Source organism: Gadus morhua, chromosome 7, assembly GCF_902167405.1.
Source record: "Gadus morhua chromosome 7, gadMor3.0, whole genome shotgun sequence".
In the NCBI taxonomy this organism is placed as follows: domain Eukaryota; kingdom Metazoa; phylum Chordata; class Actinopteri; order Gadiformes; family Gadidae; genus Gadus; species Gadus morhua.
In genome coordinates, this window is record NC_044054.1 from 810,601 (window position 1) to 836,244 (window position 25,644).

A 25,644-nucleotide genomic window follows, 5' to 3' on the forward strand; every position below is an offset into this window, starting at 1 on the left:
CTTTTCTGTCGGATAAATAAAGAGAAGAACGTTCCTCAGCCACGTTATCTTTTGCGCTATCGGTCCATCGAAGCTTTCTGTTTCTCAGCAACCGCAAATCGCCCAACGTATGAATCGTCTGTTGTAGCTCCACCAGCAGATAGCGTTTGGTGTCTGAGCAGAGGTACATAGGTAACTGAGGATTAGGCGGTTATTGTGTTACTTCGGTATCACATCTACTAAAATTGGAACGATACAGAGAAGATTAGCATGGCCCCTGCGCAAGGATGACACGCAAATTCGTGAAGCGTTCTATCTTTTAAGTTTTAATTCAAAGTTTTGGAGTTCTAGCCAACTTCCTTCATATAGCTGCCATTGACCCCCCCCCCCCCCCATGTAAAATCTTGTGAAAATTTGAGCACGTGTGGAGTCAAAAAAGTTCACACAGAAAGTGTCTAGGAGCACGTTTTAGGCCATTTTGAGTCGTTTGCTAATGGGTTAGGGTTAGGTTAAGGGCAACTTACCACTTTTCAAAAACGTTTTTTTGGACCTAGCTCGGGCAAACAGCGGGGCGTGGGAATTCCGAGACCACTCTCGGATAGCTCTAGCCCCAGCGGACTTTTTTGGGTACTGCAATCTTGATTTTAAAAATTTGAAGTGAAGCGATTTAAAGGAACAGCGGAGCGTGGGAATTCTGAATAGTGCCCGTGGTAGCCCTGGGGCCCCTCTACACGCCCTAGTCCCTATTGTGGGCGATATTTTTGAAATTGGCAAATTCCTGTGTTCCATACACCGCACAACCCCAGGAAATGCTGAAACAATTACAAAATAACCTGCACCTCATACACAGCATAGTACCATGTATTTTAACATTGTTTCGTTTTGAATAAAGCAAAAAACTTACCTTAGAGTAGTCCTCCGTCTTCGTTGGTTCATTTTGGTACGGTAACTATGAAGCAGAAGGGAGGGAATTTGGCGCCCCAAGTGGCAACTTTTTTTAACATTGGAAAACACCTAAAAGCGTTGCCATGGGAACAGGGAGAGGGGCGTGGGAACATGAACCCTATGGGGTGGTAGCTATGGATCAGGGCTACGTCTGTGCCAAGTTCTGGCCACCTGGTGGCTTGGTTTGGTATAGAAAATTGAATTTGAAATGTTCAAATTTGTGCCACTCGGCAAGGGAAAAATTTGTGCCACTCGGCGAGGGAAAAAGGGGTATTAACGATATTTGGTGTGGAAGGTGCTCTAGGCTCCTTAGACAGGTGTGCGAAGTTTTGGAGTTCTAGCTAACTTCCTTCATATAGCTGCCGTTGACCCCCCCCCCCCCCCCCCCATGTACAATTTTGTGAAAATCTGACCAAGTGCGGAGTCAAAAAAGTTCACACAGAAAGTGTCTAGGAGCACGTTTTAGGCCATTTTGAGTCGTTTGTTAATGGGTTAGGGTTAGGTTAAGGGCAACTTACCACTTTTCAAAAACGTTTTTTTGGACCTAGCTCGGGCAAACAGCGGGGCGTGGGAATTCCGAGACCACCCTCGGATAGCTCTAGCCCCAGCGGACTTTTTTGGGTACTGCAATCTTGATTTTAAAATACGTAACAATATCATTCTAAACAAATACAAAATGGTCACCAAGGTCAAGGCCACCCTCCCCACACCACACTCTACAAACATTATTCGAGAGCGCCCCCTATTGGACATAAAGTATAACTTAGCAACCGTTAAGTAAATACGATCTCATTCTAAATCAATACAAAACGGTTACCAAGGTCAAGACCCCCCTCCCCACACCACACTCTACAGACATTATTCGAGAGCGCCACCTATTGGACAAGGATGCAATTCAGGTCTATAAGTAACAAGACAAGAAAATAAAATTCACAATAAGGGCTTTTGGTCTGTCATATTTTGCATATTGTAATGTAATAATAATTATAACATAACAAAGGGTTCTCGTCTTCATTTACGACGAGAACGGCCGGTCAAAAGCGTTGATTTCACGGGGATTCGATCCGACGCTTTGGGTGTCTCTGTTGTCGTTCGCTGATTGCTGGGTCGTAAAAAAAAAGAAGTTCTTTATCGACGCGACGAGTGAGGTGGGTTTTTTCCTCTTTTCTGTCGGATAAATAAAGAGAAGAACGTTCCTCAGCCACGTTATCTTTTGCGCTATCGGTCCATCGAAGCTTTCTGTTTCTCAGCAACCGCAAATCGCCCAACGTATGAATCGTCTGTTGTAGCTCCACCAGCAGATAGCGTTTGGTGTCTGAGCAGAGGTACATAGGTAACTGAGGATTAGGCCGGTTATTGTGTTACTTCGGTATCACATCTACTAAAATTGGAACGATACAGAGAAGATTAGCATGGCCCCTGCGCAAGGATGACACGCAAATTCGTGAAGCGTTCTATCTTTTAAGTTTTAATTCAAAGTTTTGGAGTTCTAGCCAACTTCCTTCATATAGCTGCCATTGACCCCCCCCCCCCCCATGTAAAATCTTGTGAAAATTTGAGCACGTGTGGAGTCAAAAAAGTTCACACAGAAAGTGTCTAGGAGCACGTTTTAGGCCATTTTGAGTCGTTTGCTAATGGGTTAGGGTTAGGTTAAGGGCAACTTACCACTTTTCAAAAACGTTTTTTTGGACCTAGCTCGGGCAAACAGCGGGGCGTGGGAATTCCGAGACCACTCTCGGATAGCTCTAGCCCCAGCGGACTTTTTTGGGTACTGCAATCTTGATTTTAAAAATTTGAAGTGAAGCGATTTAAAGGAACAGCGGAGCGTGGGAATTCTGAATAGTGCCCGTGGTAGCCCTGGGGCCCCTCTACACGCCCTAGTCCCTATTGTGGGCGATATTTTTGAAATTGGCAAATTCCTGTGTTCCATACACCGCACAACCCCAGGAAATGCTGAAACAATTACAAAATAACCTGCACCTCATACACAGCATAGTACCATGTATTTTAACATTGTTTCGTTTTGAATAAAGCAAAAAACTTACCTTAGAGTAGTCCTCCGTCTTCGTTGGTTCATTTTGGTACGGTAACTATGAAGCAGAAGGGAGGGAATTTGGCGCCCCAAGTGGCAACTTTTTTTAACATTGGAAAACACCTAAAAGCGTTGCCATGGGAACAGGGAGAGGGGCGTGGGAACATGAACCCTATGGGGTGGTAGCTATGGATCAGGGCTACGTCTGTGCCAAGTTCTGGCCACCTGGTGGCTTGGTTTGGTATAGAAAATTGAATTTGAAATGTTCAAATTTGTGCCACTCGGCAAGGGAAAAATTTGTGCCACTCGGCGAGGGAAAAAGGGGTATTAACGATATTTGGTGTGGAAGGTGCTCTAGGCTCCTTAGACAGGTGTGCGAAGTTTTGGAGTTCTAGCTAACTTCCTTCATATAGCTGCCGTTGACCCCCCCCCCCCCCCCCATGTACAATTTTGTGAAAATCTGACCAAGTGCGGAGTCAAAAAAGTTCACACAGAAAGTGTCTAGGAGCACGTTTTAGGCCATTTTGAGTCGTTTGTTAATGGGTTAGGGTTAGGTTAAGGGCAACTTACCACTTTTCAAAAACGTTTTTTTGGACCTAGCTCGGGCAAACAGCGGGGCGTGGGAATTCCGAGACCACTCTCGGATAGCTCTAGCCCCAGCGGACTTTTTTGGGTACTGCAATCTTGATTTTAAAAATTTGAAGTGAAGCGATTTAAAGGAACAGCGGAGCGTGGGAATTCTGAATAGTGCCCGTGGTAGCCCTGGGGCCCCTCTACACGCCCTAGTCCCTATTGTGGGCGATATTTTTGAAATTGGCAAATTCCTGTGTTCCATACACCGCACAACCCCAGGAAATGCTGAAACAATTACAAAATAACCTGCACCTCATACACAGCATAGTACCATGTATTTTAACATTGTTTCGTTTTGAATAAAGCAAAAAACTTACCTTAGAGTAGTCCTCCGTCTTCGTTGGTTCATTTTGGTACGGTAACTATGAAGCAGAAGGGAGGGAATTTGGCGCCCCAAGTGGCAACTTTTTTAACATTGGAAAACACCTAAAAGCGTTGCCATGGGAACAGGGAGAGGGGCGTGGGAACATGAACCCTATGGGGTGGTAGCTATGGATCAGGGCTACGTCTGTGCCAAGTTCTGGCCACCTGGTGGCTTGGTTTGGTATAGAAAATTGAATTTGAAATGTTCAAATTTGTGCCACTCGGCAAGGGAAAAATTTGTGCCACTCGGCGAGGGAAAAAGGGGTATGAACGATATTTGGTGTGGAAGGTGCTCTAGGCTCCTTAGACAGGTGTGCGAAGTTTTGGAGTTCTAGCTAACTTCCTTCATATAGCTGCCGTTGACCCCCCCCCCCCCCCATGTACAATTTTGTGAAAATCTGACCAAGTGCGGAGTCAAAAAAGTTCACACAGAAAGTGTCTAGGAGCACGTTTTAGGCCATTTTGAGTCGTTTGTTAATGGGTTAGGGTTAGGTTAAGGGCAACTTACCACTTTTCAAAAACGTTTTTTTGGACCTAGCTCGGGCAAACAGCGGGGCGTGGGAATTCCGAGACCACCCTCGGATAGCTCTAGCCCCAGCGGACTTTTTTGGGTACTGCAATCTTGATTTTAAAATACGTAACAATATCATTCTAAACAAATACAAAATGGTCACCAAGGTCAAGGCCACCCTCCCCACACCACACTCTACAAACATTATTCGAGAGCGCCACCTATTGGACATAAAGTATAACTTAGCAACCGTTAAGTAAATACGATCTCATTCTAAATCAATACAAAACGGTTACCAAGGTCAAGACCCCCCTCCCCACACCACACTCTACAGACATTATTCGAGAGCGCCACCTATTGGACAAGGATGCAATTCAGGTCTATAAGTAACAAGACAAGAAAATAAAATTCACAATAAGGGCTTTTGGTCTGTCATATTTTGCATATTGTAATGTAATAATAATTATAACATAACAAAGGGTTCTCGTCTTCATTTACGACGAGAACGGCCGGTCAAAAGCGTTGATTTCACGGGGATTCGATCCGACGCTTTGGGTGTCTCTGTTGTCGTTCGCTGATTGCTGGGTCGTAAAAAAAAAGAAGTTCTTTATCGACGCGACGAGTGAGGTGGGTTTTTTCCTCTTTTCTGTCGGATAAATAAAGAGAAGAACGTTCCTCAGCCACGTTATCTTTTGCGCTATCGGTCCATCGAAGCTTTCTGTTTCTCAGCAACCGCAAATCGCCCAACGTATGAATCGTCTGTTGTAGCTCCACCAGCAGATAGCGTTTGGTGTCTGAGCAGAGGTACATAGGTAACTGAGGATTAGCCGGTTATTGTGTTACTTCGGTATCACATCTACTAAAATTGGAACGATACAGAGAAGATTAGCATGGCCCCTGCGCAAGGATGACACGCAAATTCGTGAAGCGTTCTATCTTTTAAGTTTTAATTCAAAGTTTTGGAGTTCTAGCCAACTTCCTTCATATAGCTGCCATTGACCCCCCCCCCCCCCCATGTAAAATCTTGTGAAAATTTGAGCACGTGTGGAGTCAAAAAAGTTCACACAGAAAGTGTCTAGGAGCACGTTTTAGGCCATTTTGAGTCGTTTGCTAATGGGTTAGGGTTAGGTTAAGGGCAACTTACCACTTTTCAAAAACGTTTTTTTGGACCTAGCTCGGGCAAACAGCGGGGCGTGGGAATTCCGAGACCACTCTCGGATAGCTCTAGCCCCAGCGGACTTTTTTGGGTACTGCAATCTTGATTTTAAAAATTTGAAGTGAAGCGATTTAAAGGAACAGCGGAGCGTGGGAATTCTGAATAGTGCCCGTGGTAGCCCTGGGGCCCCTCTACACGCCCTAGTCCCTATTGTGGGCGATATTTTTGAAATTGGCAAATTCCTGTGTTCCATACACCGCACAACCCCAGGAAATGCTGAAACAATTACAAAATAACCTGCACCTCATACACAGCATAGTACCATGTATTTTAACATTGTTTCGTTTTGAATAAAGCAAAAAACTTACCTTAGAGTAGTCCTCCGTCTTCGTTGGTTCATTTTGGTACGGTAACTATGAAGCAGAAGGGAGGGAATTTGGCGCCCCAAGTGGCAACTTTTTTTAACATTGGAAAACACCTAAAAGCGTTGCCATGGGAACAGGGAGAGGGGCGTGGGAACATGAACCCTATGGGGTGGTAGCTATGGATCAGGGCTACGTCTGTGCCAAGTTCTGGCCACCTGGTGGCTTGGTTTGGTATAGAAAATTGAATTTGAAATGTTCAAATTTGTGCCACTCGGCAAGGGAAAAATTTGTGCCACTCGGCGAGGGAAAAAGGGGTATTAACGATATTTGGTGTGGAAGGTGCTCTAGGCTCCTTAGACAGGTGTGCGAAGTTTTGGAGTTCTAGCTAACTTCCTTCATATAGCTGCCGTTGCCCCCCCCCCCCCCCCCATGTACAATTTTGTGAAAATCTGACCAAGTGCGGAGTCAAAAAAGTTCACACAGAAAGTGTCTAGGAGCACGTTTTAGGCCATTTTGAGTCGTTTGTTAATGGGTTAGGGTTAGGTTAAGGGCAACTTACCACTTTTCAAAAACGTTTTTTTGGACCTAGCTCGGGCAAACAGCGGGGCGTGGGAATTCCGAGACCACTCTCGGATAGCTCTAGCCCCAGCGGACTTTTTTGGGTACTGCAATCTTGATTTTAAAAATTTGAAGTGAAGCGATTTAAAGGAACAGCGGAGCGTGGGAATTCTGAATAGTGCCCGTGGTAGCCCTGGGGCCCCTCTACACGCCCTAGTCCCTATTGTGGGCGATATTTTTGAAATTGGCAAATTCCTGTGTTCCATACACCGCACAACCCCAGGAAATGCTGAAACAATTACAAAATAACCTGCACCTCATACACAGCATAGTACCATGTATTTTAACATTGTTTCGTTTTGAATAAAGCAAAAAACTTACCTTAGAGTAGTCCTCCGTCTTCGTTGGTTCATTTTGGTACGGTAACTATGAAGCAGAAGGGAGGGAATTTGGCGCCCCAAGTGGCAACTTTTTTTAACATTGGAAAACACCTAAAAGCGTTGCCATGGGAACAGGGAGAGGGGCGTGGGAACATGAACCCTATGGGGTGGTAGCTATGGATCAGGGCTACGTCTGTGCCAAGTTCTGGCCACCTGGTGGCTTGGTTTGGTATAGAAAATTGAATTTGAAATGTTCAAATTTGTGCCACTCGGCAAGGGAAAAATTTGTGCCACTCGGCGAGGGAAAAAGGGGTATTAACGATATTTGGTGTGGAAGGTGCTCTAGGCTCCTTAGACAGGTGTGCGAAGTTTTGGAGTTCTAGCTAACTTCCTTCATATAGCTGCCGTTGCCCCCCCCCCCCCCCCATGTACAATTTTGTGAAAATCTGACCAAGTGCGGAGTCAAAAAAGTTCACACAGAAAGTGTCTAGGAGCACGTTTTAGGCCATTTTGAGTCGTTTGTTAATGGGTTAGGGTTAGGTTAAGGGCAACTTACCACTTTTCAAAAACGTTTTTTTGGACCTAGCTCGGGCAAACAGCGGGGCGTGGGAATTCCGAGACCACCCTCGGATAGCTCTAGCCCCAGCGGACTTTTTTGGGTACTGCAATCTTGATTTTAAAATACGTAACAATATCATTCTAAACAAATACAAAATGGTCACCAAGGTCAAGGCCACCCTCCCCACACCACACTCTACAAACATTATTCGAGAGCGCCCCCTATTGGACATAAAGTATAACTTAGCAACCGTTAAGTAAATACGATCTCATTCTAAATCAATACAAAACGGTTACCAAGGTCAAGACCCCCCTCCCCACACCACACTCTACAGACATTATTCGAGAGCGCCACCTATTGGACAAGGATGCAATTCAGGTCTATAAGTAACAAGACAAGAAAATAAAATTCACAATAAGGGCTTTTGGTCTGTCATATTTTGCATATTGTAATGTAATAATAATTATAACATAACAAAGGGTTCTCGTCTTCATTTACGACGAGAACGGCCGGTCAAAAGCGTTGATTTCACGGGGATTCGATCCGACGCTTTGGGTGTCTCTGTTGTCGTTCGCTGATTGCTGGGTCGTAAAAAAAAAGAAGTTCTTTATCGACGCGACGAGTGAGGTGGGTTTTTTCCTCTTTTCTGTCGGATAAATAAAGAGAAGAACGTTCCTCAGCCACGTTATCTTTTGCGCTATCGGTCCATCGAAGCTTTCTGTTTCTCAGCAACCGCAAATCGCCCAACGTATGAATCGTCTGTTGTAGCTCCACCAGCAGATAGCGTTTGGTGTCTGAGCAGAGGTACATAGGTAACTGAGGATTAGGCGGTTATTGTGTTACTTCGGTATCACATCTACTAAAATTGGAACGATACAGAGAAGATTAGCATGGCCCCTGCGCAAGGATGACACGCAAATTCGTGAAGCGTTCTATCTTTTAAGTTTTAATTCAAAGTTTTGGAGTTCTAGCCAACTTCCTTCATATAGCTGCCATTGACCCCCCCCCCCCCCCATGTAAAATCTTGTGAAAATTTGAGCACGTGTGGAGTCAAAAAAGTTCACACAGAAAGTGTCTAGGAGCACGTTTTAGGCCATTTTGAGTCGTTTGCTAATGGGTTAGGGTTAGGTTAAGGGCAACTTACCACTTTTCAAAAACGTTTTTTTGGACCTAGCTCGGGCAAACAGCGGGGCGTGGGAATTCCGAGACCACTCTCGGATAGCTCTAGCCCCAGCGGACTTTTTTGGGTACTGCAATCTTGATTTTAAAAATTTGAAGTGAAGCGATTTAAAGGAACAGCGGAGCGTGGGAATTCTGAATAGTGCCCGTGGTAGCCCTGGGGCCCCTCTACACGCCCTAGTCCCTATTGTGGGCGATATTTTTGAAATTGGCAAATTCCTGTGTTCCATACACCGCACAACCCCAGGAAATGCTGAAACAATTACAAAATAACCTGCACCTCATACACAGCATAGTACCATGTATTTTAACATTGTTTCGTTTTGAATAAAGCAAAAAACTTACCTTAGAGTAGTCCTCCGTCTTCGTTGGTTCATTTTGGTACGGTAACTATGAAGCAGAAGGGAGGGAATTTGGCGCCCCAAGTGGCAACTTTTTTTAACATTGGAAAACACCTAAAAGCGTTGCCATGGGAACAGGGAGAGGGGCGTGGGAACATGAACCCTATGGGGTGGTAGCTATGGATCAGGGCTACGTCTGTGCCAAGTTCTGGCCACCTGGTGGCTTGGTTTGGTATAGAAAATTGAATTTGAAATGTTCAAATTTGTGCCACTCGGCAAGGGAAAAATTTGTGCCACTCGGCGAGGGAAAAAGGGGTATTAACGATATTTGGTGTGGAAGGTGCTCTAGGCTCCTTAGACAGGTGTGCGAAGTTTTGGAGTTCTAGCTAACTTCCTTCATATAGCTGCCGTTGACCCCCCCCCCCCCCCATGTACAATTTTGTGAAAATCTGACCAAGTGCGGAGTCAAAAAAGTTCACACAGAAAGTGTCTAGGAGCACGTTTTAGGCCATTTTGAGTCGTTTGTTAATGGGTTAGGGTTAGGTTAAGGGCAACTTACCACTTTTCAAAAACGTTTTTTTGGACCTAGCTCGGGCAAACAGCGGGGCGTGGGAATTCCGAGACCACCCTCGGATAGCTCTAGCCCCAGCGGACTTTTTTGGGTACTGCAATCTTGATTTTAAAATACGTAACAATATCATTCTAAACAAATACAAAATGGTCACCAAGGTCAAGGCCACCCTCCCCACACCACACTCTACAAACATTATTCGAGAGCGCCCCCTATTGGACATAAAGTATAACTTAGCAACCGTTAAGTAAATACGATCTCATTCTAAATCAATACAAAACGGTTACCAAGGTCAAGACCCCCCTCCCCACACCACACTCTACAGACATTATTCGAGAGCGCCACCTATTGGACAAGGATGCAATTCAGGTCTATAAGTAACAAGACAAGAAAATAAAATTCACAATAAGGGCTTTTGGTCTGTCATATTTTGCATATTGTAATGTAATAATAATTATAACATAACAAAGGGTTCTCGTCTTCATTTACGACGAGAACGGCCGGTCAAAAGCGTTGATTTCACGGGGATTCGATCCGACGCTTTGGGTGTCTCTGTTGTCGTTCGCTGATTGCTGGGTCGTAAAAAAAAAGAAGTTCTTTATCGACGCGACGAGTGAGGTGGGTTTTTTCCTCTTTTCTGTCGGATAAATAAAGAGAAGAACGTTCCTCAGCCACGTTATCTTTTGCGCTATCGGTCCATCGAAGCTTTCTGTTTCTCAGCAACCGCAAATCGCCCAACGTATGAATCGTCTGTTGTAGCTCCACCAGCAGATAGCGTTTGGTGTCTGAGCAGAGGTACATAGGTAACTGAGGATTAGGCCGGTTATTGTGTTACTTCGGTATCACATCTACTAAAATTGGAACGATACAGAGAAGATTAGCATGGCCCCTGCGCAAGGATGACACGCAAATTCGTGAAGCGTTCTATCTTTTAAGTTTTAATTCAAAGTTTTGGAGTTCTAGCCAACTTCCTTCATATAGCTGCCATTGCCCCCCCCCCCCCCCATGTAAAATCTTGTGAAAATTTGAGCACGTGTGGAGTCAAAAAAGTTCACACAGAAAGTGTCTAGGAGCACGTTTTAGGCCATTTTGAGTCGTTTGCTAATGGGTTAGGGTTAGGTTAAGGGCAACTTACCACTTTTCAAAAACGTTTTTTTGGACCTAGCTCGGGCAAACAGCGGGGCGTGGGAATTCCGAGACCACTCTCGGATAGCTCTAGCCCCAGCGGACTTTTTTGGGTACTGCAATCTTGATTTTAAAAATTTGAAGTGAAGCGATTTAAAGGAACAGCGGAGCGTGGGAATTCTGAATAGTGCCCGTGGTAGCCCTGGGGCCCCTCTACACGCCCTAGTCCCTATTGTGGGCGATATTTTTGAAATTGGCAAATTCCTGTGTTCCATACACCGCACAACCCCAGGAAATGCTGAAACAATTACAAAATAACCTGCACCTCATACACAGCATAGTACCATGTATTTTAACATTGTTTCGTTTTGAATAAAGCAAAAAACTTACCTTAGAGTAGTCCTCCGTCTTCGTTGGTTCATTTTGGTACGGTAACTATGAAGCAGAAGGGAGGGAATTTGGCGCCCCAAGTGGCAACTTTTTTTAACATTGGAAAACACCTAAAAGCGTTGCCATGGGAACAGGGAGAGGGGCGTGGGAACATGAACCCTATGGGGTGGTAGCTATGGATCAGGGCTACGTCTGTGCCAAGTTCTGGCCACCTGGTGGCTTGGTTTGGTATAGAAAATTGAATTTGAAATGTTCAAATTTGTGCCACTCGGCAAGGGAAAAATTTGTGCCACTCGGCGAGGGAAAAAGGGGTATTAACGATATTTGGTGTGGAAGGTGCTCTAGGCTCCTTAGACAGGTGTGCGAAGTTTTGGAGTTCTAGCTAACTTCCTTCATATAGCTGCCCTTGCCCCCCCCCCCCCCCCCCATGTACAATTTTGTGAAAATCTGACCAAGTGCGGAGTCAAAAAAGTTCACACAGAAAGTGTCTAGGAGCACGTTTTAGGCCATTTTGAGTCGTTTGTTAATGGGTTAGGGTTAGGTTAAGGGCAACTTACCACTTTTCAAAAACGTTTTTTTGGACCTAGCTCGGGCAAACAGCGGGGCGTGGGAATTCCGAGACCACCCTCGGATAGCTCTAGCCCCAGCGGACTTTTTTGGGTACTGCAATCTTGATTTTAAAATACGTAACAATATCATTCTAAACAAATACAAAATGGTCACCAAGGTCAAGGCCACCCTCCCCACACCACACTCTACAAACATTATTCGAGAGCGCCCCCTATTGGACATAAAGTATAACTTAGCAACCGTTAAGTAAATACGATCTCATTCTAAATCAATACAAAACGGTTACCAAGGTCAAGACCCCCCTCCCCACACCACACTCTACAGACATTATTCGAGAGCGCCACCTATTGGACAAGGATGCAATTCAGGTCTATAAGTAACAAGACAAGAAAATAAAATTCACAATAAGGGCTTTTGGTCTGTCATATTTTGCATATTGTAATGTAATAATAATTATAACATAACAAAGGGTTCTCGTCTTCATTTACGACGAGAACGGCCGGTCAAAAGCGTTGATTTCACGGGGATTCGATCCGACGCTTTGGGTGTCTCTGTTGTCGTTCGCTGATTGCTGGGTCGTAAAAAAAAAGAAGTTCTTTATCGACGCGACGAGTGAGGTGGGTTTTTTCCTCTTTTCTGTCGGATAAATAAAGAGAAGAACGTTCCTCAGCCACGTTATCTTTTGCGCTATCGGTCCATCGAAGCTTTCTGTTTCTCAGCAACCGCAAATCGCCCAACGTATGAATCGTCTGTTGTAGCTCCACCAGCAGATAGCGTTTGGTGTCTGAGCAGAGGTACATAGGTAACTGAGGATTAGGCGGTTATTGTGTTACTTCGGTATCACATCTACTAAAATTGGAACGATACAGAGAAGATTAGCATGGCCCCTGCGCAAGGATGACACGCAAATTCGTGAAGCGTTCTATCTTTTAAGTTTTAATTCAAAGTTTTGGAGTTCTAGCCAACTTCCTTCATATAGCTGCCATTGACCCCCCCCCCCCCCATGTAAAATCTTGTGAAAATTTGAGCACGTGTGGAGTCAAAAAAGTTCACACAGAAAGTGTCTAGGAGCACGTTTTAGGCCATTTTGAGTCGTTTGCTAATGGGTTAGGGTTAGGTTAAGGGCAACTTACCACTTTTCAAAAACGTTTTTTTGGACCTAGCTCGGGCAAACAGCGGGGCGTGGGAATTCCGAGACCACTCTCGGATAGCTCTAGCCCCAGCGGACTTTTTTGGGTACTGCAATCTTGATTTTAAAAATTTGAAGTGAAGCGATTTAAAGGAACAGCGGAGCGTGGGAATTCTGAATAGTGCCCGTGGTAGCCCTGGGGCCCCTCTACACGCCCTAGTCCCTATTGTGGGCGATATTTTTGAAATTGGCAAATTCCTGTGTTCCATACACCGCACAACCCCAGGAAATGCTGAAACAATTACAAAATAACCTGCACCTCATACACAGCATAGTACCATGTATTTTAACATTGTTTCGTTTTGAATAAAGCAAAAAACTTACCTTAGAGTAGTCCTCCGTCTTCGTTGGTTCATTTTGGTACGGTAACTATGAAGCAGAAGGGAGGGAATTTGGCGCCCCAAGTGGCAACTTTTTTTAACATTGGAAAACACCTAAAAGCGTTGCCATGGGAACAGGGAGAGGGGCGTGGGAACATGAACCCTATGGGGTGGTAGCTATGGATCAGGGCTACGTCTGTGCCAAGTTCTGGCCACCTGGTGGCTTGGTTTGGTATAGAAAATTGAATTTGAAATGTTCAAATTTGTGCCACTCGGCAAGGGAAAAATTTGTGCCACTCGGCGAGGGAAAAAGGGGTATTAACGATATTTGGTGTGGAAGGTGCTCTAGGCTCCTTAGACAGGTGTGCGAAGTTTTGGAGTTCTAGCTAACTTCCTTCATATAGCTGCCGTTGACCCCCCCCCCCCCCCCATGTACAATTTTGTGAAAATCTGACCAAGTGCGGAGTCAAAAAAGTTCACACAGAAAGTGTCTAGGAGCACGTTTTAGGCCATTTTGAGTCGTTTGTTAATGGGTTAGGGTTAGGTTAAGGGCAACTTACCACTTTTCAAAAACGTTTTTTTGGACCTAGCTCGGGCAAACAGCGGGGCGTGGGAATTCCGAGACCACCCTCGGATAGCTCTAGCCCCAGCGGACTTTTTTGGGTACTGCAATCTTGATTTTAAAATACGTAACAATATCATTCTAAACAAATACAAAATGGTCACCAAGGTCAAGGCCACCCTCCCCACACCACACTCTACAAACATTATTCGAGGGCGCCCCCTATTGGACATAAAGTATAACTTAGCAACCGTTAAGTAAATACGATCTCATTCTAAATAAATACAAAACGGTTACCAAGGTCAAGACCCCCCTCCCCACACCACACTCTACAGACAGTATTCGAGAGCGCCACCTATTGGACAAGGATGCAATTCAGGTCTATAAGTAACAAGACAAGAAAATAAAATTCACAATAAGGGCTTTTGGTCTGTCATATTTTGCATATTGTAATGTAATAATAATTATAACATAACAAAGGGTTCTCGTCTTCATTTGCGACGAGAACGGCCGGTCAAAAGCGTTGATTTCACGGGGATTCGATCCGACGCTTTGGGTGTCTCTGTTGTCGTTCGCTGATTGCTGGGTCGTAAAAAAGAAGAAGTTCTTTATCGACGCGACGAGTGAGGTGGGTTTTTTCCTCTTTTCTGTCGGATAAATAAAGAGAAGAACGTTCCTCAGCCACGTTATCTTTTGCGCTATCGGTCCATCGAAGCTTTCTGTTTCTCAGCAACCGCAAATCGCCCAACGTATGAATCGTCTGTTGTAGCTCCACCAGCAGATAGCGTTTGGTGTCTGAGCAGAGGTACATATCTAACTGAGGATTAGGCAGTATTTGTGTTACTTCGGTATCACATCTACTAAAATTGGAACGATACAGAGAAGATTAGCATGGCCCCTGCGCAAGGATGACACGCAAATTCGTGAAGCGTTCTATCTTTTAAGTTTTAATTCAAATTTTTGGAGTTCTAGCCAACTTCCTTCATATAGCTGCCATTGACCCCCCCCCCCCCCCATGTAAAATCTTGTGAAAATTTGAGCACGTGTGGAGTCAAAAAAGTTCACACAGAAAGTGTCTAGGAGCACGTTTTAGGCCATTTTGAGTCGTTTGCTAATGGGTTAGGGTTAGGTTAAGGGCAACTTACCACTTTTCAAAAACGTTTTTTTGGACCTAGCTCGGGCAAACAGCGGGGCGTGGGAATTCCGAGACCACTCTCGGATAGCTCTAGCCCCAGCGGACTTTTTTGGGTACTGCAATCTTGATTTTAAAAATTTGAAGTGAAGCGATTTAAAGGAACAGCGGAGCGTGGGAATTCTGAATAGTGCCCGTGGTAGCCCTGGGGCCCCTCTACACGCCCTAGTCCCTATTGTGGGCGATATTTTTGAAATTGGCAAATTCCTGTGTTCCATACACCGCACAACCCCAGGAAATGCTGAAACAATTACAAAATAACCTGCACCTCATACACAGCATAGTACCATGTATTTTAACATTGTTTCGTTTTGAATAAAGCAAAAAACTTACCTTAGAGTAGTCCTCCGTCTTCGTTGGTTCATTTTGGTACGGTAACTATGAAGCAGAAGGGAGGGAATTTGGCGCCCCAAGTGGCAACTTTTTTTAACATTGGAAAACACCTAAAAGCGTTGCCATGGGAACAGGGAGAGGGGCGTGGGAACATGAACCCTATGGGGTGGTAGCTATGGATCAGGGCTACGTCTGTGCCAAGTTCTGGCCACCTGGTGGCTTGGTTTGGTATAGAAAATTGAATTTGAAATGTTCAAATTTGTGCCACTCGGCAAGGGAAAAATTTGTGCCACTCGGCGAGGGAAAAAGGGGTATTAACGATATTTGGTGTGGAAGGTGCTCTAGGCTCCTTAGACAGGTGTGCGAAGTTTTGGAGTTCTAGCTAACTTCCTTCATATAGCTGCCGTTGACCCCCCCCCCCCCCCCCCATGTACAATTTTGTGAAAATCTGACCAAGTGCGGAGTCAAAAAAGTTCACACAGAAAGTGTCTAGGAGCACGTTTTAGGCCATTTTGAGTCGTTTGTTAATGGGTTAGGGTTAGGTTAAGGGCAACTTACCACTTTTCAAAAACGTTTTTTTGGACCTAGCTCGGGCAAACAGCGGGGCGTGGGAATTCCGAGACCACCCTCGGATAGCTCTAGCCCCAGCGGACTTTTTTGGGTACTGCAATCTTGATTTTAAAAATTTGAAGTGAAGCGATTTAAAGGAACAGCGGAGCGTTGGAATTCTGAATAGTGCCCGTGGTAGCCCTGGGGCCCCTCTACATGCCCTAGTCCCTAATGTGGGCGATATTTTTGAAATTGGCAAATTCCTGTGTTCCATACACCGCACAACCCCAGGAAATGCTAAAACAATTACAAAATTACCTGCACCTCATACACAGCATAGTACCAGGTATTTTAACATTGTTTAGTTTTGATTAAAGGAAAAAAACTTACCATAGAGTAGTCCTCCGTCTTCGTTGGTTCATTTTCGTACGGTAACTATGAAGCAGAAGGGAGGGAATTGTATCTAACGCGTGTGAGAGAAATACCGTAGAGCTACTTCGAGCGCCAGGCTCTCTGCGGGTCTGGCTATCAGCTCTGCACTCCAATCTCTTTGTCGAGCTTGATAGGGTCAAGTGGGCATGGCCGGTGCGACGTAATAGTTCCTCCCTCCACGCTTGTCTAAAGGTGCTGCCATCTGTGGCTGGAGTAGTTATTGCAGCTGATGTGTTCGATCCTGCTTCCTAGTGGCTATGTGAGGGTTGTGCAGCTTGTGTGTTCGATCCTGCTTCCCAGCGGCTATGTGGGCCAGCTTATGTGCTTTAAATACGTAACAATATCATTCTAAACAAATACAAAATGGTCACCAAATACAAAATGGCCGTCATGAGGCAAGATGTAACCCGTGTTACATTGCTTGCAGATGGTGACCGTCCTGGTGTCTGTTACGTATTTTAAGAACATAAGCTGCCTCCACATAGCCTCTAGGAAGCAGATTAAAACACACAAGCTGTATTACCCTCACAGAACCACTAGGAAGCAGGACCAAACATATAAGCCATAAATACTATACACAGCCACAAGGGGAGCAGGACCTTACTGAAGGCTGCAATAGCTGCCTTTAATTAAATAATTATATTCAAGGAGCAAGGGGCCAGAAGTGTGTTTTTTATGGGACTGTAGATAGAAGGTATCCACTCCCGTCTAGATCTAATGTTTGTACCGTGTTGGAGACATATTACATGTGCTGAGTAGTTCTTCAAGGAAAGGGTTCAAATCCGGGATAGCTTTTAAGAGAGTTTATTGTTAAAGTAGGCATGTTTCGGCATGGTAAGTGACTATTGAACGAAAGTCTAGGAATCGTGTCGAACACGTGTGAGAGATAATAACTCTGGCTACTACGGGACATGGGCAGAGGCCCATGTCCCCTCGCGGGTGTCGCTGAAAATCTCTAAAGCTCTTCGCCTCGTGTGCACAAGTAGAGTCCGTCAAGTGGGCGTGGCCGGGGCGAAGTAAAGGCTTTTGCTTCTTCATATTGTTACGTATTTTAGGAACACAAGCTGTATTTCCCTCACTTAACCAATAGGGGGTAGGACCAAACATATAAGCCGTAAATACTATACATAGCCACAAGGGAAAGCAGGACATTACTGAAGGCTGAAATAGATACTTTAGCCACAGAGGGCAGCACCACAGACCAGGCGAGGAAAACCGAGGATTACGTCACACCGGTTCCTCTCCAAGTCTTCCGGTCCTCGCTGAGTCCATAAGAAGCCTCCAGCTCGTGGAGGCAGATCAGAACTCTCTCGGCAGCGACTAGACATAGGTGGGTTTATGCCTGTGATCAGCTAGGAGAATACGCTCGCACGTGCTTAGAACACATTTTCAATCTCTCTTTACTTCAGAGCATCAGTTTACCATACCGAAAATACTTTATACAAATAAAGTCTCTTTAAAGCTATTCCTTTGGATTCGACCCCTCTTTCCCTGAAGAACATTGCAATATATATATAAAAGGTGCTATCTGTGGCTGGAGCAGCCTCCAATAAGGTCTTGCTCCCCTTGTGGCTATGTATAGTATTTACGGCTTATATGTTTGGTCCTGCTTCATTGGGTCTATGTGTGGGTAGCTTAGATTCTTAAAATACGTAACAATCCCTCCTTGGTCATCTCAGATGACCATACAATAATATTTTAAATCATAAACACCATTTACCACACCGAAAACATAATCAAAGTAGGAAAAATCATCAACACCATCAACCGTGTGGGAGAAACTCTACCGAATAGAGAAAAACCACTACGCGTTCCCGATAATACTGAAACGGTTTTCACATTGTGGGTCTCATTGGAAATTCAGGTCATTATTTAACAATACAACAATGAACATATATCTTGTTATCATACAATCATATGGTCAAACAGCACTCAAACAAAAGTATCCATAGAAATCCTGAGCTAACACTTTTGGTTATGTGCTACAAGGTCATACAATTTTCAACATGTGCAAAAGTAAAGTAAAAATTGGTAGTCATAATACAATTTTAAAAATTCTAAATGATTCATAGGCTAGCATGGATATGGGTGGTTCAGGTGATCTTCGTGTATTGCATGTGGGTGGTTTTGGGCGTTGTTATTATCGTAGCCATTGTTTCTTCTGTCACCGTCGGGCCTGTAATTCATGAACCCAAGACTCGTCCCTCCTTGTCAAGGGCTCAGCTCACAAAGAGGTTTTTTTTACATCATGGGAGCTTCCAAACAGGTTCTCCATCGTCGTCGTGTCAGCAACAGGTGGCCTGTAAACAACCGTCTCAAAGAAGATCAACAGTACCATTATCAATGCAGCGATACAGAAATAAAGGGTTGCACTCGCAACCAAACAATACTATATAATAACAAACAACTCGTCTTGGTGGTTCAATAATTAATTATTCAAATAAATCCGGGATATTGATTATCTTATATACAGGCGCTTCTACTAGAATAGTATAGGTGTTGACTATTCTACATATTACAGCTGGATAGGGTCGGGCCCCTCAGGTGATGTCTCGTCCACTTTCACCGGATCATATCTGATCCCCATGTAAGCCTGAATGGCACTTGGCGCTTCTGTAGCGCCCACTGCTGTGGTGATCAGCCGATGCAGTAGCCCTCGTGCGCAGGGAATACAACGGCAGCCGGCTACAATTAACACGGTTACTGCCATTATTCCCGCGACGGGCACTGACTGGATCATGCCTTTCCACCTCCCAAACATATTCTCCATCCATCCTGTCAAAGGGTCATAATGCCGGAGTTCTCTGCCTATTCGAACCTGAGGGATTGTAATCGTGCCAGTGCCCTGGCCACCAACACATCCGGAGCTGTGTTATTGGGGATAAAAGTACAACATGTTGTGACTATCACATGTTGTGACTTCGATTTGGAAGTCGAAAGTCGGAATTGGGAAGGTTCCAACTTCCAAATCGACATATGTTCAATGGTGATACTTCCAAATCCCAACTTCCAAATCTACATATGTTCAATGGTGACACTGACAAATTCCATCTTCCAACTTCCAAATCGACACATGTTCAATGGTGACACTGACAAAAATTCCAAATTGGGCAGTGTAAGGTCTGGCTGAATCTGGGTGACACTGACAAATTCCAACTTCCAACTTCCAAATCCACACATGTTCAATGGTCATACTTCCAACTTCCAAATCGACACATGTTCAATGGTGACACTCTGACAAAAATTCCAAATTGGGCAGTGTAAATTCTGGCTGAATCTGGGTGACACTGACAAACTCACCGTTGAACATACAGGTGCTGGTCAAATTATTAGAATATCATGAAAAAGTTGATTTATTTCAGTAATTATATTCAGAACGTGAAACTTACATATTATATCAATTCATTACACACAGAGTGATATATTTGAAATGTTTATTTCTTTTAATTTGGATGATTAGTACTGACAATTACTGAAAATCCCAAATTCAGTATCTCAGAAAATTAGAATATTAGTTACGACTAGTACAAAAAATGATTTTTTAGAATGTGGGCCAACTGAAAAGTATGAACATGGAAAGTTTCAGCATGTAGTTGCAGCTCCTTTTGCCTGAATTGCTGCAGCAATACGGCGTGGCATGGAGTCGACCAGTCTGTTGCACTCCTCAGGTGTTATGAGAGCCCAGGTTGCTTTAATAGTGGCCTTCAGCTCTTCAGCATTGTTGGGTCTGGCATCTCGCATCTTCCGCTTCACAATACCCCATAGGTTTTCTATGGGGTTAAGGTCAGGTGAGTTTGCAGGCCAATCAAGAAGAGGGATACCATGGTCCTTAAACCAGGTACTGGTAGATTTGGCACTGTGTGCAGGTGCCAAGTCATGTTGGAAAATGAAATCGTCACCTCCATAAAGTTGGTCCGCGGCAGGCAGCATAAAGTGTTCTAAAACTTCCTGGTAGACTGCTGCATTGACCCTGGACCTCAGGAAACACAGTGGACCAACAGCAGCAGATGACATGGCACCCCAGACCATTACTGACTGTGGAAATTTTACACTGGACTTCAGGCAACGTGGATTCTGTGCCTCTCCTGTCTTCCTCCAGACTCTGGGACCTTGTCTTGAGCCCAGGCGAGACGCTTTTGACGTTGTCTCTTATTCAAGAGTGGCTTTACATGAGGAATGCGACAGCTGAAGCCCATATCTTGCATACGTCGGTGTGTGGTGCTTCTTGAAGCACTGACTCCAGCTACAGTCCACTCTTTGTGGATCTCCCCCACATTTTTGAATCGGTTTTGTTTGACAATCCTCTCCAGGGCGCGTTTATCCCTCTTGCTTGTACACTCTTTTCTACCACATCTTTTTCTTCCCTTCGCCTCTCTATTAATGTGCTTGGACACAGAGCTCTGGGAACATCCAACCTCTTTGGCAATGACGTTTTGTGTCTTGCCCTCCTTAAGTCAGCAGTCTTCCCCATGATTGTGTGTCATACAGAATCAAAACGAGAGACCATTTAAAGGCTTTTCCAGGTGTTTTGAGTTAGTTAGCTAATTAGAGTGTGGCACCAGGTGTCTTCAATATCTGACCTTTTCACCATATTCTAATTTTCTGAGATGTTGAATTTAGGGTTTTCATTGGTTGTCAGCTATAATCATCTTCTTTTTGGCAAAAAACACTTATAATGTATCAGTCTGTTTGGAATGAATGTATACATTCTACAGGTTTGACTTTCTAAATGGAATTAATGAAATAAATCAACTTTTTCATGATATTCTAATAATATGACCAGCACCTGTATATATAGATTCCCGAGCAGGCACCTTGCTCCCTTCTTCATCCACTCGACGGGCTTCCATCAAGTCTTCAGGGCTTGGTGGTTGCGCACTGGCTTTCAAATCAGGAGTGGCCTTGTTGGTGTCCATATTGCGATGTTCGGCCGTGATCTTCGTTCTCTGGGTTAGGGTTAGGTACGGACACAAGGCTTTCTTTGTGTTATGGGCATTTATAGATCCAAGTGTGACCGGCTGAATCTGCGTTGTGTTTGCCTGCAGTCAAAGTGTTCATTTTGTTTTGCTAAATCCAGATTTTTTTTTCAGTCATGATCTTTTGTAATTGGCTGCAAAGATAGGGCACACAACATAGGCTTGGGTGCCTTCTTGGGGGCTCTTCTTGGCCGCTTCCTTCTTGTAATAACAGTAATAACAGGTTTTGCAGTCATATAGATATTCAGAGCTCTGAGAGAAGATGGGAAACATAATCCAACAGGAAAAGGCTTGCTTAACAAAGCATGGAAAATGAGATTTACCTGTCGAAAGAACAAAACTGCCTCGTCACATAGCTAGAATAACTACTGTATTAAGGAACAGCCTATAAAATAAAAATACACAAGGATGCACAGAAAACATGTACCTTTAAATTGCACTGATAAAACTATTTTCCATCAACTTAATAAGAAGAGTGAGGTTACAAATTGTAATTACATTTGACAAAGTACTCATTCTTAACAGACAATTCAATTAAACTTTGAGTAAAGTCACCCTAGACCCCTGAATCAAATTTGTTACCATCGTCCCCCGTAACCAACATTGGTATTCATGCAGGTATTCATTCCTGCCATATTTGAATGGCAGGAATGAATACCTGCCATTCAAATAGCCTATTCACCCCTCTTATACAGGAGCCTAGAGCTGAAGACTATCGTCGTCGTTACCATCGTCCCCCGTAACCAACAGTTAAGAGGCACCAAGGAATGAATACCTGCCATTCAAATTGCCTATTCCTCCAATGCCTCCCAATGCTTCCTCTTGATTCACCAATCTGATTCAAAACTAGAACAAACCAAACTCCCATAAGATATTCAAGTAATTTCAAATAACACAATAGGGGATTATCACGCTTCCTGGTTCCGGTGGCGGGATTTGTCTTCGTTGTGCATGAACACTTCCGGCGCACTTCCACCATGGCTGAAACAAAGGCGAGATGTCACTGCTCTCTGTTCCACTTTGTACATCTAACAAACAACACCAACCCTACTTAAGTTTTCATGGATTCCCGACTGAAATGAGTCCAAGGAAGAAGTGGATTCAAGCGGTTCGCCGGGATGAAGGGCCAAACTTTAAAATAAAACAAGGTAGCATGTTTGTTTGTAGCCGGCACTTTAGTGAATCAGACTACAAACGCTACAGCTAGCAACCAACCGGGGTCACACCAAGTGACTGAAAATCGGGTCTTTACCCTCCCGTTTCCAGTGGAACAACTGGGAACTGCCAAGAAGGGGGTCTGTTTATAAAAGAGCATCAACTCGCTTAGGCCATGACGTTCACCCATCCCTTCCTCTGGAGCAACCGCTGCCCTGTGAATAAGAGCCGATGGAGGAGATCTCAGCTTCGGTGGTGATGACAGAACATGATTTCGGTTCTGCTCCTAAACCAGGTTTGTCAGTGTTTGTTAGTGTTCTGAAATATTGGCTTACTATTACCCCATACTGTTCTTAAACCACCTACCTGACAGGATGTACTACCTATGGTTTAATCACAGAATGGGCTATTAGTAGGTTATACCGAGGAGGTAGGTCAACTTTTCAGAACTCAGGCACAACATGTTTAGTCTTATTAATGTCCCAGCATTTGACCAAACCACAATGTGAAAAGCTTCATCACAAGTACAAATGTTGCATTTTATATCTTACTTAATTAATTGTAAAGGTGAATATTGAGCTATAAAAAGCAAAATTGAAAAGCAATATTGAGCTACAAAAAGCAATTTCTTTAGAGGTCCAAACTGCTTCCAATATGCAAGTCACAGCCAAAATCTGGGTTAGATGTTTTAATTTCATCTCATACAGGTGCACTGGATGCTGCTGCTGTAAACATACAGCAATTGGAAGAAACAGTCAAGGCGCTGATGAGAGCTGTCACAGCTGAAAGTGCATTTTCACAGATTCTGTGTCTCAGACGCGGACATCCTTTTTTACACCAGATTCACGTCAAGAGATGTTTTTTGTGACTTCTGGGAGGTTATTCAACCATCTGCCTCCATGTTGGTTTATTGGTCGAAAGCTCAGAAAATAAACAAACATTTGAACCCATTTCTCCCAGTCCAACGTGTAGACTGCAACTGGTTGAGTTTTTTCTCTTCTGCTGCCGGGTTGCTGCAGGCCTGCAAGAGAAGGTGCTGGCTGACATGTTTCAGGTCAGTGTGTCCACTGTATCCCATGTTGTTATACCGTGGGCCAACTACCGTTACCTGCTCCTTGGCTCCCTCCCCATCTGGATGAGTAAACTGCAAGTCAAGAACACCATGCCAAGATAATTTGTGCAGTACAGTCCAGATGTTCGGGTAATCATCGACTGCACCGAGGTGCAGTCGATGATTACCCGAACATCATCTTACAAGAACACAACAACCTTTAAGGCCTTGATTGGGATTGCCCCTTGTAGTGCTGTGACTTTTGTGTCAAGTCTCTTTACCGGCTCCATCTCCGACCCAGAGCTGACTGAACGAAGTGGACTGCTGGATTTACTGGAGCCAGGAGATGGCTGCATGGCAGACAAGGGTTTCACCATCGAGAAGCCACTAGCTGATCGTGGGGCAACGCTGATTATACCACCCTTCAAGATGACAGGTAGGCATGAAAGGAATGAACATTTCAAATTAAAACTTTGACCCAAATGTGACCATTAAGATATGCAGACAAATGTTTAAGATGGACTGAAGCACTCACAATAATATTACTAATTAATTTATCTCTAACCACTGCGCAGTTCACTGAAGAGGATGCTCTGAAAACACAAGCAATCGCTCGACTTCGAATCCTCGTAGAAAGAGCAATAGGCAGAGTCAAGGAATACCGCATCTGGGAACGCACTGTCCTTTCACCTTGTCTGCGACAGTCAATCAGCTGTGGACCGTCTGCTGTGTGATGACCAACTTCCAGGGACCACTTGATTTAAAAGGCTACATCCCTGTTGAATAGTGTTTCTACTCAAACATGTACCTATAAATATTAAATATAATATATAAATATTAAAACGAGAGGCACTGAACATTTGGAGTGGTCCCTTCATTTTTTCCGGAGCTGTAATTTTGTACACTGAAAACATTGTATATATTGAATGACATGTAATGTAATTGAATGAGAAGTCTTTCATCTATAATCAATTTTAAAGTCCAGTCAGTCCATCCTGAAAGTATTCAAAATAAGGTTAATATATAATGTAGTAAATGATGTACTCAGAAAAAGAGAATGAATTAAATCCTTTTATTCTTTCAGTTCCTTTATTCATTCAGTTCATTTCACATTCATTTCACTTTCTGCTGAAGATACACATTCATATATGTACCAAAGAAGTACCAGTCTACCTTATTTTTCATCTCTTATCCTTTCATCCCTCCAGACTGAGCTGACGCCAAACCGACGTTAGCATAAGCCAACCTACCTAGCGTAAGCTAGCTAGCAGACACTCGCATTAGTAGTCGTTATATTTCTCGAAAAATAAACAATCCCTTGTCCAGTTTGGAGCGGGCTGTTATGGAGTGTTGTTCGGTAAGTCTGTGAACTTCAGAAAACGTGACTTTGGGTACATTTACCAGGGATGTCGTGAAAGTGAACTGCCGGTCCTCCATCATCAGTTCGCCAGAGTGATGAGTGGTTCACCGGATGTCACAGTGCACAATGAACACCGAATGCGGAAGTACTACGTATCAGCGTGATAATCCCCTATAACTTAGACCTCACCCGCAGAGGGAGTGAAAAAATAACGCCAGACCCAGAGCTTTACAGTGTCAATATACACGTTACAAAATGAGACCCATTCTACTGACTCAGTGGGACAGATTGCACCATCCGGAGATTTCACATCAAAGATGTGAGGATGAGAATGTGCTGCTAATGGCTGCGGCTGCCCACTGTGAACCTTGCACGTAGTAAGTTGGTGTGACAGTGATGAGTTTGTTTTGTAGTTCTGGCTTGGACACTGCACAGTGTCGAACAGCTCACGAGAGATGTACTCCTCCGGCACCTGATAGGTTAGGGTTAGGTAAATTAAAATATCTCATGGATCTCCCCACGTCATCCGACGACTTCGCAGTTAGGATAGAGGTCCAAGGCAAGGCACTGGCCGGCGCATGTTATTCTTGGTCTTAATGTCCTCGTGTACTTTGACCCGTTCTTTCGAATGAAGTAGTTTTCGTTTCCAGTTTGGATTTTTTTCAGGTTGGTACGTTATTCATATTGTAGTTCGGTTCTTTAATGTTGGCATTTGTTTTTGGTTTTATTCAATGTTTTTGTGCAAAAGATTTTACTTTTTCTTTTAAAGTTTGGTTTATATTATTTTGAAAAATCTCTTCAAGAACTGCAGGACATGTCATCAGTTGTGGTCCCCGGGATCATAGTGTTTCGGCCGTTATCACAAGAC

At 44.1% G+C, this 25,644-nt stretch overlaps 1 long non-coding RNA gene and 7 other non-coding genes across 8 annotated transcripts; all 8 read left to right on the forward strand.

Moving 5' to 3' along the window:
* Positions 1-195: 195 nt before the first annotated feature.
* LOC115548019 (U6 spliceosomal RNA) lies at positions 196-301 on the forward strand. Its single transcript, XR_003977466.1, has one exon. It is a non-coding gene; the product is annotated as a U6 spliceosomal RNA (small nuclear RNA).
* A 1,981-nt stretch (positions 302-2,282) lies between these two features.
* Positions 2,283-2,388, forward strand: LOC115548021 (U6 spliceosomal RNA). The gene has a single exon (XR_003977468.1). It is a non-coding gene; the product is annotated as a U6 spliceosomal RNA (small nuclear RNA).
* A 2,911-nt stretch (positions 2,389-5,299) lies between these two features.
* Positions 5,300-5,405, forward strand: LOC115548022 (U6 spliceosomal RNA). The gene has a single exon (XR_003977469.1). It is a non-coding gene; the product is annotated as a U6 spliceosomal RNA (small nuclear RNA).
* A 2,912-nt stretch (positions 5,406-8,317) lies between these two features.
* LOC115548023 (U6 spliceosomal RNA) lies at positions 8,318-8,423 on the forward strand. Its single transcript, XR_003977470.1, has one exon. It is a non-coding gene; the product is annotated as a U6 spliceosomal RNA (small nuclear RNA).
* A 1,977-nt stretch (positions 8,424-10,400) lies between these two features.
* LOC115548024 (U6 spliceosomal RNA) lies at positions 10,401-10,506 on the forward strand. The gene has a single exon (XR_003977471.1). It is a non-coding gene; the product is annotated as a U6 spliceosomal RNA (small nuclear RNA).
* A 1,977-nt stretch (positions 10,507-12,483) lies between these two features.
* Positions 12,484-12,589, forward strand: LOC115548025 (U6 spliceosomal RNA). Its single transcript, XR_003977472.1, has one exon. It is a non-coding gene; the product is annotated as a U6 spliceosomal RNA (small nuclear RNA).
* Positions 12,590-14,565: 1,976 nt separating this feature from the next.
* On the forward strand, positions 14,566-14,671 carry LOC115548084 (U6 spliceosomal RNA). The gene has a single exon (XR_003977512.1). It is a non-coding gene; the product is annotated as a U6 spliceosomal RNA (small nuclear RNA).
* Positions 14,672-22,468: 7,797 nt separating this feature from the next.
* On the forward strand, positions 22,469-24,278 carry LOC115547942 (uncharacterized). Its single transcript, XR_003977453.1, has 4 exons — positions 22,469-22,660; positions 23,073-23,419; positions 23,718-23,852; positions 23,992-24,278. It is a non-coding gene; the product is annotated as an uncharacterized LOC115547942 (long non-coding RNA).
* Positions 24,279-25,644: the final 1,366 nt, after the last annotated feature.